Raw genomic sequence first — 13,820 nt, 5'->3', positions numbered from 1 at the left:
TGCTGACAGCTCAGAGCCTGGAGCCTGCTTCAGATTCTGTGTCTCCATCTCTCTGCCCCTCCCCTGCTTGCACTCTGTCTCTTCTCTCCCCCCCCCGCTTCAAAAATAAATACACGTTAAAAAAAATTTTTAATGAAATAATGCATACAATGTGTTTAGCATAGTATGTAGAATGTAGTTCGCCCATAGTAAAGATTACCTATTATCTTTTGCCAATACTAGTGTTACTTGGAGTGCAAGTAGTATGCAGTCCTGGGAACAAAGTGAGATACATTCACACATGTACACACATGCCCTGTGCTAATGGGTCTGGTGAGGGGCCCAGATAAGGAAAGTTCCAGAGAAAACTGGAGTTGATTCATCCTGTGAATTCCCATAAATAACTGACTCTGGCAAGGGTGGACATAGATTGTGCCGATCATTCAGACACAAGGTAGGCATTATGGCAGAGACTGCTGCTTTCCCCCCAGTATGTATCTTCTCTTTTATGAGTTAAATTGTCCCCCTTAAAATTCGTCTGTTGAAGTCGTAAGACCCATCTCAGAATGTGACTATTTGGAGATAGGTCTCTATAGAGATAATCAAGTTAAACTGAGGTTGTTATGGTGCATCACAATCCAGTATGACTAATGCCCTTATGAAAAGGGGAAATTTGGACACAGATACAAATCGAGGGAAGGCTATGTGAAGAGACACAGGGAGATAGCTTGGTTCTCCAAGCTGAGGAGAGAGGGCTGGACAGATCCTTCTCTAACAGCTGTTAGAATGAACCAACCCTGCGAACACTTGAATTTTTAATTTCTAGTCTTTAAGTTTTTTAATGTTTATTTATTTTTGAGACAGAGAGACAGAGCATGAATGGGGGGAGGGTCAGAGAGAGAGAGAGAGACACAGAATCTGAAACAGGCTCCAGGCTCTGAGCTGTCAGAACAGAGCCTGACACGGGGCTCGCACTCATGGACCACGAGATCATGACCTGAGCTGAAGTCGGACACTTAACTGACTGAGCTACCCAGGCACCCCTTAATTTCTAGTCTTTAGATCTGTGAGAATAAATCTCTTGTTTAAGCCCCCCATCTCAAGAGACTGATAAACCAGAATGTCCCGGGATAAGAATTGTTTCTCCTTAGGGCACTCTTTCTTGACCCACAAGTTCTTTAACCAAATCGTGGATTAGAAAGATGCTTAGTGAATGTAAGACTAAATGAATGAAAATGGAATACATCTAAAATACTTCCTTAAAATTGTAATGAACTCTAGTCTTTTTTCATTCCAGGAATGGGTAGGGTGAAAACAAAGCATCCTTTCCTCTTGACTAAAGAAAAAACTTGTTTCTTTGACTAGATACCGTACCCTTGTAGTTGCTTTATACAGACTCTTGACCAAGATTTAAGAAATACTTCTGTTCCAGAGGGTTACCCTGGGAATTCCTATTCCCCATCATTGTGGGTTGCCTTCCTAGTTAATTTCAAATGATTACTTTTTCCTTGTCCCTAAATTCTGGGGCTCCCTACTTTTACTACCCATGAACTGACAACATTAGCTTCAGTAAGTACAATTTCTGACAAATGTTCTAGGAATCAAAAGCTATTAACTCATTATTCAGAATTTATGGCACCCTTTAATAATAAAAAAAAAATTGTCTGTAGCTTTCCACATCTATTTTCTCAGTTCAAACCTGCTTTTCCAGTCATCCTCTGACTTGAAGTTGACTAATTTGTTCATCATAATTAGATGTGTTGCAATGCAGATGTGCTTAGTGATTTGCATTGCAATCTATTTAAAATTATTCCTGTCCATAAATTGTTGAGAGGAAAGGGCCTTCCAAGTTTAAATGACTTTAATTATTATAACTGTACAGGAAATATTTAAATGTTATATTGGCGTTGATTCTATTGCATTAGAAAAAGTTATGAATAGCTAATTTGTAAAGATTTGGGGGGTTCTGGGTTCAGTCTTGTCTGTATCAACTCAGATTTGGCTGCCTAGAGAAACAGTGTCTTAGAGGTCACTGGATAAATGCCCCATCCTGGTGAATAAACATAATGAACTGAAGGTCTTTAGTTTTTTGAGCTTTGTACATAGTTAAGAAATGCTTTTAATATCTCCTTATTCCATTATTCTTTATCAAAAAATATTCTTGTAGCTTAAGGTATTGGAGTTCTCCATTAAAATGATCTTTGAAACAAATAGACATTTTGATTTAAAAAGGGCAATAGAGATCATACATAAGTTATTTCAGTGTAGCACTAAAAGATACAATATATTAAAAGCTCTGAAATTGCTCTGTGAAAGTGAAATACCTGGGTGAACTGCAATTTTGGACCTTAGATGGAATGCATTGTAATCTACACTACATCCTTAGGAGTGGCAGTCTTTTAGAATGGCATGTCAAGTGCTCAATTAGTCTTTCTGATGAAGATTCTATGCCTATAAGACCTCTCATTTCTCAGTTGGCACCTCCTTTAATCACTGTACGAAAATTCTCCACGTCTGTGAGCTCTTAGAATTTTAGCCAGTGCTTCTTAATCAAGATAGCACATTAGGGTCACTCCAGGGAATTTTTGAGTGATTGATTTTTCACTTAAAATGTGTCCAATTTTATTTTGTTTTGTTTTTGAAATAGCTTGGTAATTAACATACCAAAAAGCCCCACCATTTGAAGAACAGTTCACGGAGGTTTACTGAATTTATACAGCTGTACAACCATTCCCACAATTTAGCTTGAGAAACTACCATGGTCCTGCAAAATGTCCATTGTGTCTGTTTGTAGGCAATCATGTGGAAGCTTTAAAAAAAATAATATCCAGACCTCACCCCTTCTGCCAATAACAAAAGAATGTTACTGCAGGTAAAGCACCAGTATTATTTTGTTTGACAAAACGCCCCGTGTGATTTAATGTAAACCAGTATTGAGATCCACTGATTTGGAAAAAATTTTGTAGAAAAGATGAAGATTTGGAAAGTGAAGATGTAAACCCTTAGTAACCAAGAGATCTGGTCAGTCTAGACCAATGTTGTCACAACAACAGCACGATAAGAAAGACCTTTAGCACATTTAGAGAATGGTGGGGTTTTGATCACTCTGCTATTCCTATTGCTTAGAATAGATTTTTCTAACTTTGAGTAGAATCTGCTCTCCTTTCTCCTGCAGCTCGCTCCATGTACACCTAGTTGGCCTAATGAATTCAAACACATCCCCCAGAGAATTTTCATTACTGCCTCACTTGTGTTTCCATAACTCTGAACAAACTATCCTTATTGCATTGCATGGCAGCTATTGGTTTATATTCTGCCTCTCCCATTTTTCTGAGACCTCCTTGAAAAGCAGAGGCCATGACACATTCATTTTAGTATTCTGGACAGCATCTGGCAGGAAGGAGGTTCCCCATAACTGTTTATTGAATTCAGAAAAGAAGTAAGTAATTAAAAAAAAAAAAAAAACACTGTAGGGAGCATAGGTAATGATTCACAACCTTGACTACAAATTAGAGTCAACTGAGGAGTTTTGCAGAATCCCTACAACCGATCAAATCACACCTAGAACAATGAAGTCAGAATTTCTAGGGATAGAACCCAGCAATATTTTTTTTTTCCAATGTGTAGCTGAACTTGAGAACCATGAGCTTAAAGCCTTAGAGGATGGTCCAAAACTACCTCTTTGACCAAAAATATCTCTGCCCTGTTGTCTAAAATATATGAATTATTTGCTGTTACATTGACTGAAAAGAGCTCAGAAATACATGTGGCTTAACAAATATCTGTTTAAGATATTACAAAGCCCTTAAGAGTCTCAAGAATGAGGGGGCACCTGGGTGGCTCAATCTGCTAAGGGTCCGACTTCAGGTCATGATCTCCCAGTTTGTGAGTCCGGGCCCTGCATCTACCCTTTCGTGGAAACAGAGATAGGGCTATCCTTTGGTGATTACATTTCAGAAACATAAATCACAAATTTTTGAGAAAGATATTCCTAAAGTGTAAAACTGGCAAGAGACTTTTCAAAAGATTTCCATCTCAAAGGGGAAAAGTAATTATAATTACAAGTTTTCCCAAAGAGAATGTTCTAGGAAAGTGGAAGTCAGGAGTTCAGTCAGGAAGAAGCCTCTCTATAACGTTTAGTCAAGCTGGAAAATGTTAAAATAGTCTTGGTCAAAGTCAAAATAAATAGATAACTTTGAAACTCTGAGACTGGTAAATAAGGTCAGGTCCAGAAGAGCTGCCAAAGAAATGCCTCAGCAAAGAGTTTTCATTCAGCAGCGAAGTTTAGCATAAGGGGATTGGATATGCAGAAGAACCAAAGAGGAAAGCTAGCAAAGGGCTTGAGGAATTTCTGGAGATGATTAGAATATTTTGCAGCTTTCCCTGCAGAGCCTGGTTGGTATCCAGCAAATGAGATGGAAGTGCATCCTTCAGCACACTCTTCTTCCTGAAGGAACACTCAGGTCCGTGTACCACCCTACCCTTCAGCGACTGAGGAAAATGCCCACAGCTGCAATCCCCAACTGGCCTGAAAAGGTCCTTCTAACCCCCTAATCCGTCTATTGGGGGAGGTCCATTTGAATGCAACTTCTGGCTCTCTACCCTGTAAATGTATTATCATCCCAAGCCTGTTACAACAGTAGAGGAAGGCACAGAGACATTTACCCTGCACTGGTTCCAACAAGGAGTGTGAGTTACAACTTGCTGGAATTGGGGGAGGTTTCTTTTGGTTTTGCCCTGGAATCACAGGAGTACTTTTTTTCTTTTCTGCATATTATGGTTCTTTTCCACCTTCTACCTGGCAGCTTCCCCTCCCTCATGGTTTCCACTCCTTCTGCTTCAGCACTTGAATTTTTACCTTTAATCAGCTTGACTCAGCAAGTCTTAACCTCAGATCTGTGTCTTCAGGTATATATTTTCTGGTTTCTGCCAATTTACCATTCTTTTCATTGGCATTTAAAGATATTTTCTCATTGTATTTATTCTATTTTTGTGGTTCTTCCTGGGCAAAAGGTTTTTTTTTAAAATATCTTTGAAACTCAAGGAATTATAGTGTCATAGGGGAGATATATTTTGTGAACCAGTTACCACAATATGAAGGGCATCCATATGATAGCATTCCATCAATAAAAGAATTATAAATGAAATAAGGTACGGTCATATAATGGAACACTGTAAAACGCTGCTCTTAAATGAACTTACTATATCAGTGAGAATAGAACTAGGTCTTAAAAATATAATGTTCAAAGAAACAACAGTGTTGGCCAGAGAAAGGGGACCCCTCATGCACTGTCGGTGGGAATGCAAACTGGTGAGGCAGACAGTATGGAGCTTCCTCAAAAAGTTAAAGTAGAACTATCCTGTGATCCGTAGCTGCACTACTGGGTGTTTACCCAAAGAATCCAAAAACACTAATTCAAAGGGATTTATGCACCCTAATGTTTATTCCAACATTATTTACAATAGCTAAACTGTGGAAGCAGCCCAAGTATCCATCAACTGATGAATGGATAAAGAAGATATGGCATATATGCACAAAGAAATAAAAGAACAAATATTTCCAAAATATTTGGAAGAACAAAATATTTCCATTTGCAACAACATGGATGGATCTAGAGAGTATGATGGTAAGTGAAATAAGCCAGAGAAAGACAAGTACCAGATTATTTCACTTATAAGTGAACTTTAAGAAACAAAACAAATGAACAAAGGGAAAAAAAGAGAGAGACAAACCAAGAAACATACTCTTAACTATAGAGAAGGAATAGATGCTTACCAGAGGGGAGGTGGGTGAAATAGGGGAAGGGGATTAAGAGTACACTTATCTTGGGGCATCTGGGTGGCCCAGTCAGTTAAGCGTCCAACTCTTGATTTAGGCTCAGGTCATGATCTCAGGAACAGAGATCAAGCCCTGTGTTGGGCTTTATGCTGACAGTGCAGAGCCTGCTTGGAATTCTTTATCTTCCTCTTTCTCTGCCCCTCCCCATCTCAGGCTCTCCCTCTCTCTTTCTCCAAATAAATAAATAAACATTAAAAAAAAGAGCATACTTATCTTGATGAGCATTGAGTAATATATGGAACTCAATGCTGAATGTTGAATCACTATATGGTACCCCTGAAATTAATGTAATACTGTATGTTAATTATACTGGAATTAAAAATATACACATAATGTTCAGTTAAAAAAGATGTGGAACTAAATATTAGCACACCATATAATAGTCGTGTACGTTAGTTAAAATACAAAAAGTAGCAGAGCATCATATAAATGTGTATTTTTTATGAAAGGATCTTGGAAGGTTATACAACATAAACATATACCTTCTAGAAGCAGGACTTGGAGTAGTATTGAAGGGGACTTTAGTGATATCTTTAATATTTCATTAAAGAAATAAGAAATTAGAGGCCCATAATCCAAAATGATAACTATAAATCTGAAAAATAGAATATTGTAAGTTTGTTTTATGTTCTTTTTACTTGTCTAGATAATTTAAAATTACAAAAACAAAGCAATAATAAGGTCCATGACAGGTACAAGCCAGGAGTTAAGAAGAAAGAGAACTATCAGGGTGATCAGAGTCATTCTATTAAGGGAATAAGAAGGATTTGGGAGTTGGGTTGAATATTCATAGGCAGAAATGAATGAGCATAGCAATTTAATTGGAAGGAATCACACAAACCAAAAAGGCAGATAATAAAATTCAATGTCAGAATATATCCAAAATAAGTACATTTTTAAATCAAAATTTGAGGCCAAGAATGAAGAAATTTCTATATATAGCATTGTGAGCAATATTCAGATCATAGTGAAGTGAGTATATTTCTCTAAGATAGCTCTTCTGTTGGTATTGTTAAGTTATGGAACAGAGCAAGAGGAAACAAGAACTCGGTCAGATAGTTACCATGGTAGAAGCCAAACTAACTTAGAAAGCATCTAACCTAACTTCCTCTTACAAAAGAGGAAATGGAGGCCCAGAAGTTAAAGTCACCATTGGTCAAATCCAATCCAGACTCTGACTATAATGCCAATGTCATCAGAACACAATTCAATAATACTAGTCATGTCTTGTATTTCTACTGTAGTAAAACATTTATCTACTTCACATGCTGAAATGTAAGAAGAATGATACATAGAAATTATAATGTCTGCTCTAGACAGTGTTTTTAAAATTTCCAGGTAAAGCTGATACTTTCCTAATTCACTTTTGTTAAATCTGTTTTATTTTAATCTACTTTTATGCAAATAAAGATTATTTTAAAAAACCAAAGAAATTTTAGCATGGATTAAACTATGTAAATTGAGAGCATATAAAAGAATAGCATAAGACCTCTGTCTTAGCATCTGTAAAAGCTGGCTTAACGGAATGTACACACACAAAAAATATTGTTAAGAATTCTTGGGGCGCCTGGGTGGCGCAGTCGGTTAAGCGTCCGACTTCAGCCAGGTCACGATCTCACGGTCCGTGAGTTCGAGCCCCGCGTCAGGTTCTGGGCTGATGGCTCAGAGCCTGGAGCCTGTTTCCGATTCTGTGTCTCCCTCTCTCTCTGCCCGTCCCCCGTTCATGCTCTGTCTCTCTCTGTCCCAAAAATAAATAAACGTTGAAAAAAAATTAAAAAAAAAAAAAAAAAAGAAAAAAAAAAGAATTCTTATAAAATCCCTATGGCAATGATAGCAAGTCAATTTTATGCACCCATTAATATTGAGGGGACTCGTGAAGGACCACTCAGAAACTAGCAGGACTGCATAGAACATTAAACTTCATTAGTGCCCTCTTTCAAGAAAAACAAACATAACAAAATATGAAATTATAAAAGGATGCTCTACCAGACTCCTTTAATAAAGAATTTCTCTAGGGCATTTGAAATAAAATTTGATTTATGGAACTTTGACAAAGACATAATGTTTAAGAAACATCACTTTGAGGGCACCTGGGTGGTTCAGTCGGTAAAGCCTCTGACTTCAGCTCAGTCATGATCTTGCAGTTTATGAGTTGGAGCCCTGCGTTGGGTTCTGTGCTGACGGCCAGAGCCTGGAGCCTGCTTCAGATTCTGTGTCTCCCTCTCTGTCTACCCCTCCCCTGCTCATGCTGTGAGTGTGTCTCTCTCTCTCTCAAAAATAAATAAACATTTATTAAAAAATAATTAAAAAAAAGAAACATCACTTTGGTAAACAGAGAAATAAATATTTATCTTGCTCCATACTCACTGTGGGTTGAGTAAATGTGTCTCCTAGATGACAGATGGTCCCAATTAATCTGAACATTAAACATTATACCCTGGGTAGATTTAAGCAATAACAGTTTTCAGAGGAATAGTCAATGCCAGCATGTGGTAGCAGAAACAGTTTTGGGCACAGCAAGGGACTCCGCTCGTTGGAGGTCTAACCAGCCCTCTTTCCCACCTCTCAATTCTATCTGATTGACAAGGGCAAGATATTTTCTAGATTCTTCCCTTCAGGTCTCAACTAATGATTCAGCAAATGCCCTGAATTTCCAATTGGAAGCTTCCAAATCAGTGGGAGATTTTTAATGTGGCCTGGGACCAAGTAAGTGAGAACAGGAAAGGCCTGCCTATACCTTGCCCTTCTGTTTTGGTAGTCCTTGTTAACAAAGATGATTCCCTTGGATTCCAAAGGGCCCTGGTTTGGCTGGGTTTTTTTTGTTTTTTTTTTTAAGTCTATTTTATTATTACTTGCTTACCAGAGCTTTAACAACTGTTTTAGCTGACCTTGGGATCTTATATTCCAAATTGTACTCTCAGCTTCCAAGATGAAGACATTGATCTTTTTTTTTTTTTTTTAATTTTTAATGTATCTTAACAGTTTAAAAACAATGATAAAAGGAAGTTGTGATGGCTAATTTTATGTGCCAATTTGACTAGGCCACAGGACCCAGATATTTGGTCAAGCATTATTCTACATGTTTCTGCAAAAGTATTTTTAAAATAAGGTTAACTTTAAATCAGCAGATCTTGATTCAAAGAAATTAACCTCCATAATGAAGGTGGATCTCATTCAATCAGCTGAAAGCCTTAACAGAAAAAGACTGAGGGAGAATTCTGGCAGCAGATAACCTTTGCACTCACACTGCAAAATCAATTCTTCCATTGGTCTCCAGCCTGCTGCTGCAGGTTTTGGATCTCCACCACCCCACCCCCCCACCACCAATTGTGTGAGCTATTTCCTTAAAATTTCTCTCTCCCAGTATATATTTATACCATCATATTGGTTCTGTTCTCTGTAGCATCCTGACTATATTATACCACCGTAGAGCTTGATAATAAACATCCCCAGCACCTTTGAAGTCCACTGTGTCCTCCTCTCTGGTCATGCTGACTTTCTATCGTGATTTGTTTCCTGGCACAGTAATTACCCCTTAACTGAGATTTGCTTTCCATGGTGTCAGTTACCTGCAGTCAACCATGGTCCGGTAGCAGAAGCTCCTCCTTCTGATGTATGGTCAGAAGGTCACCAGTAGCCTAATGCTGTGTCATAGTGCCTCTGTCCTTCACCTCACTTCATCTCATCACATGGACATTTTGTCATCTTACATCAACACAGGAAGAAGAAGGGTGAGTACAGTGCAATGATATTATGAGAGAGAGAGACCACGTTCACAAACCTTGTTTTACAGTATAATTCTATTTTATTATTAGTTATGGTTGTTAACCTCTTACTGTTCCTATGTTATAAATTAAGCTTTATTGTAGGTCTGTATATACTGGAAAAAACATAGTATATATAGGGTTCAATACTATCTGCCCTTCCAGGCATTTCCTGGGGAGCCCAGAACATATCCCCCCACAGATAAGGGGAGGCTATTATTCAAAGAAGAGATTTGGTACAGAAAACAAACTGAGGGTCACTGGAAGGGTTGTGGGTGGGGTAAGAGACATTAAGGAAGACACTTGTTGGGATGAGCACTGGGTGTTATACGTAGGGGATGAATCACTGGATTCTACTCCGGAAATCATTATTGTACTATATGCTAACTAACTTGGATGTAAATTAAAAAATAAATCAATTAAATTAAGTATTAAGTTAAATTTAAAAAAAGAGATTTGGTACTTCACCCAATAGATGGCAGGAATGTCACTACATTCAGCACGAAAACTTGCACTGGGCTTAATGAAGTACCTAACTTAATGGTACTTCCTATCACCATTTAAGTCATGTACCATGTATCAGACCAAAAAAACAAAAAACAAAAAAAAAAAACAACCAACTAGGATTCTGCTTATCAGCCTATCCGGGTCAGGGCTCTTCTGCAGAGCACAGGATCCTCTGACCAACCCCACTACTGCAGAGCAATAACATTCCTACTGGCCATGCAACCTACATTGTTGGATGGAGCTCATTTTTCTTCTCAAGGAAGATTTGACCTTGCAAAGACTCTCGAATGCATCCCTTCCTTTCCACACCACTGCCAGACCCTTGTTTCAGGCCTTTATTTCATCTCTCTCACACTGCAATGTCTATCCTGTGCAGTGTGTTTAATTTGTTATGGCACAGAACCAACCACAACTCTTTTGCTCAAAAACCTTCACACTGGAGTCCTAATACTCTTTGTCTCCTTCTCTCCTCTGCAGTGGTCTGACAAAAAGGTAAACAATTCTCAAACATGCCATGTACTCCAATGCATTTGCATTTTTCTTCTTATTTGTCTGTTGTTTTGTATTTAGCCAGAGGCTTGACCCTTATTTTTCCATCAGTGCATTCCTACACATATCAGAAGCCCCACTCAAATCACAACCCCATATGAAACTTTTGCTAGTTCCGCTGTCCCATGAGAATTCCCTGTCTTTTACACTCCTATAACACCTGTTCCATACCTCTATAGTAAAGATATTTGTATACATTACATACAGTAAATGTATTAGTATTTCACAAACTGGTATTAAGGTTCTGTGGTGATATTTAAAGGGAGATGGGGAAGATAATTCTAATGAAAAGCACTCTCCTTGAGAGTCATCCAACCCCTACAAGGATTAAGATTTTTGCTAGGCCAGTCAAATCAGCCTGGAATTTCGTCTTAGAATAACTAAATCCCAAGTTCTTCCTAGGCCTCCCATGGCAATAAATGTCTGCTGTGCTGCCCCACTCGTTTGCCAGACCTGCCTAGGCATGACCGAACCCCAGCTGTGGCCACAGCAGAGCCTGGTGGGGAAATAGAAAGGAGAAAAGGGAGGAGCAAGTGTAGAGAGAAGGGCACACTGCATTGGAGGTATCAAGGTGACATTGCTATCAGGAAGAGGTGGCGGGCAGACAACTGCAAATGCACACCTGCAGCTCAGCAAAGGGCAGAAAGCTTGGAAGTCCTCAGGCTGGAAACCATAATTACATTATCACAATGAATGAGCTACCAGGGCAGATCTTGGGAGAATTCATACACCTGAGGTAGAGAAGAAAGCAGATGAACCAGACAAGAGTCTTTATAAAAATCTTTTTTATCTAGGGGCGCCTGGGTGGCTCAGTTGGTCGAACATCCAACTTCACCACAGGTCATGATCTCAGGGCTTGTTGAGTTTGAGCCCCACGTCGGGCTCTGTGCTGACAGCTCGGAGCCTGGAGCCTGCTTCAGATTCTGTGTCTCCCTCTCTCTCTTTCCCTCCCTTACTCACACTCTGTCACTCTCCCTCTCTCAAAAATAAATGAGCATTAAAATTTTTTAATGTTTTATTTAAAAAATGATTTAAAAAAAAAGAAGAAGAGAACCAGGAAGAACCACAGAACTCCCCCAAAGAAGAGTTCCTAGTAGCAGGGAGTGGCTATCAAAGCCAGTTGTGACAATGGAGAATGGGAGAGATACAACTGAGTTTGACAATTGGAATTGTGACCATTGATAAGTTCAGGGGAGAAAAGAGTGAAATCAGACTGCAGGGGCTCAAGGAGTCAGGAAGCGATTGAGATATGTTCCAGTGAATCTTGGTAATGTGGAGAGAGAAAAAAAAAAAAACGGTTTGATCTGAAAGAATAGCAAGATCAAAAGAGAGCCTTCTCTATCATTTTCTCTTCTTTCTTCTCCTTCCTTCTCCCTTTCTCTCCCTTCCTACCTTCTTTCTCCTCCTCCTCTTCTTTGGTGTGGAGAACATATATATTCATCTCTAAATTAAATATACGTAGGTTGAAGGTCCAGTGAAAAGAAACAAGTTAATGATATAAAGAGGCAACAATGGGTACCATAAAGTTGTGGAAGGGGCAAGAGCCGGTGGCCAGAGATACCAACTTCAGAGAGAAATGAGCTTTTTTAAAGAAGGGAGAACCACTTACACAGAAATGCAGGAATGGAGAAAGAGTGAGAGGGAAGGGAAATAATGAGATTTATACATTGTGGTGCTTGGATCCACGTCAGCATGCTGTGGACTCCCTTCTAGTGAGTAGAGGTGGTGAGTTCAGGCTGTCATTTGGTGGGTGCTCAGTTAAGTGTTTGTCAGAAGAGGGGAGCTTGGCTGATAATGATAAGGAATCACTTAGGAATAAACAGAAAGTTTATCAAGAGTGTGGACTCCATTAACTTTTCAATTAGCTTACTTTCATAACATTCTCCTGCTAACACAACCTGGAAACGTAAGAGGGGAGAAACAGCCGGTAGAGTCTCTGCATGGTTGGGAATTGATGGGGTAGACTAGTAGTAGAAAAAGGGATGGAAGTGAGGGTTGACCATGATCAGGTAGAACACCCTTGAACTATGGAACCAGAAATATAAAAACATCATAGAGCTGGGCAACCTACACAGGTCAAAGCCACCAATATCCTGTGAAAATCTCCATGCTAGTAATATGAATATGACCTATAAATCCCCGATGTGAAAGCTGTTCCACCTCTAGCATGTTTCCTCTATCTGCAACGGTCTTACCCTTATTCATCCTTTCATTTGCCTGACTTCTCTTCATCCTTCACACTTTGGCTTGCTCTAACTTTGGCTGACAAGAGGATCAAGTGAGGTGATAGATGTAAACTACTTAGAATAGTGCCTAACATAGAAATGTTTTACTGATGCTCAGTAAACATCCAGGAAAGAAAAAAAAGAGACAAAAAATGCAGGATGATATTACTAAAACGCAGGATGATATTACCTACAAGAGATATGCCCTTATTACTTGAGGCATTGACCTCTCCTTTTTTTTGTCCAGCAGTTAGTCAGGAAACCAATCCTGGGAAACATCATGATCTGTGCTTAAGTCACACTCTGTTAATAAGTATAGAGAGGGGCGCCTGGGTGGCTCAGTCGGCTAAGCGTCCAACTTCAGCTCAGGTCACGATCTCGCAGTTCGTGGGTTCGAGCCCCGCGTTGGGCTCTGGGCTGACAGCTCAGAGCCTGGAGCCTGTTTCAAATTCTGTGTCTCCCTCTCTCTCTGACCCACCCCGTTCATGCTCTATCTCTCTCTCTGTCTCAAAAGTAAATAAACGTTAAAAAAAAAAAAGTATAGAGAAAAAGAAATGGTGGTTTATGAATCCTAAAATCTGCTTGTGTATCACTTTAGGAAACATTGTTATATGTAGAATGTTTTGAGGCAAACAAACAAAAAACACCCTTATATAAGTTCTATGCTAAAGCAGTGACCTCAAGGAATGAATGTTTCTCTTTCGCCTATATAACTGGATAAGAAGTATCAATGGTCATAGGAAGAATCATACTATTTTCTAAAAATGTTTCCTGATAAATTCTTAGTCTACTGCTGCCATGCTAATCTTTGAATGTTTAAGAAAAGAGAGGACAATAGAAGTCAGTGGATTAATAGCTATCACTTATTAAGCACCTATTACATGATGTGGTGTAGTCTTAATAATACTGTTGTAGATATCATTGGATTCATTTTACCTGTGGGGTTTAGAGATGGTA

The sequence above is a fragment of the Leopardus geoffroyi genome, chromosome B1 (assembly GCF_018350155.1).
Source record: "Leopardus geoffroyi isolate Oge1 chromosome B1, O.geoffroyi_Oge1_pat1.0, whole genome shotgun sequence".
NCBI lineage: Eukaryota > Metazoa > Chordata > Mammalia > Carnivora > Felidae > Leopardus > Leopardus geoffroyi.
Note: the sequence above shows the minus strand (reverse complement) of the source record.